Below are 4,056 nucleotides of genomic sequence, written 5' to 3'. Positions count from 1 at the left end.
TTATCGAATACATTTGGGTAAAAAAAAGAAAAAAAAATCACTTTAACAACTAATCCTAACTTAAAACTAAAATAAAAATTGTTTGAATTATTCAAAATTATAAGAAAGAGTAAACTATGAACTGTATTTTAAGATGAATGCTCCAAGCGTTCTTACTTGTTCCTGGCGGGTTTTGCACCCACGCAGTGTTGTTGTCATCTCGATGAAAATTTTCAGAAGTTCTTGTGGTGAAAACAAGTCACTACTGCCTTCATCCGTTGATGTTGGTTGGTTTTCCCTCGGTTGCTGTCTGAAGCCAGCAGGTGTTGTGTTCTCTGCAACTTTTTGCCGCTGATTCAACAGCAATGGCTGCAGATTTGGAACCACTCGAACAGATCCCGCTCCAGGTGACGCCAAAGCAGGAAAATCCTCGTCCGTGAAAGTTGGTGGTGTTTTGCGATGATTTGGTTGGTGCCTCGTTGTCGCTTGCTGCCGAACTTTTACAAACTCAGCTCGTTTTGGGCAGCTACGATTCTTGGTAGAATGGTCGCCGCCGCAATTGAAGCATTTCGCTTCGATGTTCTCGTTGATTGTTTCGCAAGCTTGAGTCTTGTCGTCTTGTGCTCACCTCCGCAGGTTGCACAACGACTCTTGATGAAACAATTCCTTCCATCATGTCCAAACTGCAAACAGTTCGAATACTGTGTCACGTCACGGTGCACTGGACGATAACGTTCCCAAGACACGATGATGTTGAAAATTGCCCGAACTGCTTTCAGCTCAGACGGCATTGTCGATCCTTTCTCGAAATGAACCAGGTAGTTGATCACGATACTTGATGTCCTTGTTGTGTCTCGTCATCTTGAAGACTTCGATCACGTTCAACTTAAGAGTTTTGAGCTCTTCTTTCAGCACATTCACATCCACGTCGTACAGGCCACGGAGGACCTGTTTCATGGGGCGTTTACCTGGATCGTCATGACTGTAGTATTCAATCTTTGTGTTGTTCAGGAAATCCCGAACGTAGTTGTAATCCTTTCTGGTAGGTAGCAGAATTTTGAGTCCATCAGCACACAAGCGAATGGAAGCTCGTAAAGCACCAGATTTGATAAATCCGGTCAGCCACTTTTGCACCGAGTCCGATGACGATGTTTTCACAAAAATGGGTGGCAACTTTTCCCGTCGTTCAAATTCTTCCTTCTCGCTCACGTCCACAGGGAGGGTAGCAAACTGGTTTCCAGACGAGTTTTTAGCGTCCTTGCTCAAACTGCCTGGCTTTGCAGGTAGCGCTTCGGCATTCTTTAGCTTCTTCAAATCTGCCGATCCTGCTGGTGAGGACCGCCTCTTTTTCTTGCCCTGAGGCATTTTTGCACTTTTTAGCACTTTTTTTGGTGTGTGAGGGACGCATGTCTGACTCGCTGCTCTGTCAACCACAGACTGCCTTTCAATTCTTGTTATTCTTTTTAGTCACGTAAGATTGTACCCAACATGGAATTATCTACCGAATATAACTAAAGCAAAGATTAAGAGTGAAATATATAACACTGATTAACTTTCGTATTTCCTATTTCCAGGGGACCATCAAACTATTCTATTTATTGCAATTTCGCGGGACTGAGAAAAAAAATCTAAGATATTCTTGAGTCAAAATCAAAATAATGTTTTGACTCGAAATTAACGTGATCTGCAATACAAAAAGTTTGATTATCCAGGGAATAGAAATATGATCTAATTTAGTAAGTTTCTGAAAAAGAACTATTTAAGAAGGATTTCTAATCTAATCTAATCTAATCTAATCAGACCCTAGCGCAGCCAATCTTTCGAAGCGATCCTGGAGAGTGCTTTAGGTTAGATGACGCTTAGCACTCTATGTTATTTGTCATTTATTAACATTTGTAGTGCACCATTGCATCGGAATGCATTGAAACATCACAAGCGTTAAAACGGCCAGGCCTACTGCGTAAAGCCGTATCGCAGAGATGATTCGTAATTGGGTTGAGTTTGAGCACTGAGTGTTCGAACAACAACACAATTCTGAATCGACAGGGGAGAAAGAAGCGTGGGGACATACCACCATACGCTCCGTGATTTGGTTGTATTCGTTGGGAGCACCATGCTAAGAAGGTTTGGTGCTCCGGGACCCTCTGGGATGGGACATTGTATTTCCACGAATGCCCTAGACACTATTTGCCGTGGTTATAGCGCCACAACTCGCTCAAAAAGAACTATTTAAGAAGGATTTGGGAAAATAATATTTTTTACATGTTGTTATTTTTAAGCGCCGAGACCGTGGTGTAGGGGTAAGCGTGATTGCCTCTCACCCAGTCGGCTTGGGTTCGATCCCAGACGGTCCCGGTGGCATTTTTCGAGACGAGATTTGCCTGATCACGTCTTCCATCGGACGGGGAAGTAAATGTTGGCCCCGGTCTAACCTAGAGGTTAGGTCGTTAGCTCAATCCAGGTGTAGGAGTCGTCTCCCTGGGTCCTGTCTCGGTGGAGTCACTTGTAGGCAGTTGGACTAACAATCCAAAGGTCGTCAGTTCGAATCCTGGGGTGGATGGAAGCTGAGGTGTAAAAAGAGGGTTGCAATTGCCTCAACAATCAAGCCCCTGCGGACACCTAGTTTCGAGTAGGAATCTCGCGATCGAGAACGCCAAGGCAACGCCAAGACATTGCAATTTATTTTATTTTACTTTTTTATTTTTAAGCATTGATTGCACAAAATCGTTAAACTTCACGGGGTATCACCGTGAAATTTTTAAAATTCACTTACTTTACTCATAAACAAATCCTCCCAAAATCCCGGTTTTGTTCTGGACGGTTACGGCTGAGAGAAAATAACATTTCGTAGTGGTTACTAGTATTTTTGTGAGAATTGTATTTCAGATAGCTCACTTGAGTACTCAGAACTTGAAACAGGGTTTCCAGAACATCAATATCTTTACCGCACTTTATATTACTCTATTAAAATGTCAAAAAATATGAAGTGCTAAAAACTATCCTAAGGCCGTTGCAAATTATTTTCAAAGTTTTTTTTCCTGCCATGGTTATCGGTTTAAGCATGCTCAGGCTCATTTAAAAATATTTTAAATTTCAGTGAAAATTCACACTACCACAAAATGCTATCGCAAAAAAATATGTTTTTTTTTTAAAACATAGATTCTTTTGAAATCTAATTGTTGCAAATTTCTTGAATTTATTTGTTAGTAGTGCATTTTAAACACTTTTTTATTCAATTATTAAAAACCATTGCATGTTATTTTTCCATTCTATGGTGTAAGTTTAGTAAATAAATGAAAACCTTAATGTTTTAAATAGCCACAAAAATAACACAAAAAAAATCAGAGATGCGTTGTACGGTAACAATAAACATGTTAAGCTGTTAGTATCTTGGTATAAAAGGAATAGTTTATTTAACATTGTTCAAGTTCTATGCTTTTAGTATCTTGGCAAACATGAAATTGATAATTTAACATTTTTCATGTGACCATTGCATCACTGAAAAACCCCAAATTGGGAAACCCCAAATTTCAACTCAAACTCACCTGGTTACGATTGGGTTTCGACTCGATGGTCACTCAATCTCTCTCACCTGCATGCTTGAACAAGAAATTGTTCCACACAAGTTTCAGATCCTCTTTCAATCACACTCACTACACCTAAAGCTTTCGATGTCTGCTGCCAGCAAACTCCACCACGGTTGGCACTTTGCCACTCACCTTCTCTCATCCCTTAAACTTTTGTTTCAAAAGCTCTTTCTCTCATTTCTTTCGCAAACCACTCACCTGGCTGGCGCGAAGAGTTCCCTGGATTTTCCCTCCACCTTTTTGCTGGTGGTGGTGGTTGTGCTTGAGGGCTCGTTTCGATGTCGTTTTTCCCACACACGTTCGTCTTCGTCGTCGTCGTCGTCATGGCTCAGAGTGGTTGTCCTCTTCCACCCCGACGAAAGGGAGCACTGAGCGAGACCACAGAGCCAGAGAGCGGGAGAGAGCGTGTGTGTGTGTGTGCATGTGGCTACGGTGAATGGCTACGAAAATTTTCAGCCGTGCACCTACTTAGTTCTAATTTAGTGCTAGT

Source organism: Culex quinquefasciatus, chromosome 1 (genome assembly GCF_015732765.1).
Source record: "Culex quinquefasciatus strain JHB chromosome 1, VPISU_Cqui_1.0_pri_paternal, whole genome shotgun sequence".
NCBI classification, from domain to species: domain Eukaryota; kingdom Metazoa; phylum Arthropoda; class Insecta; order Diptera; family Culicidae; genus Culex; species Culex quinquefasciatus.
Note: the sequence above shows the minus strand (reverse complement) of the source record.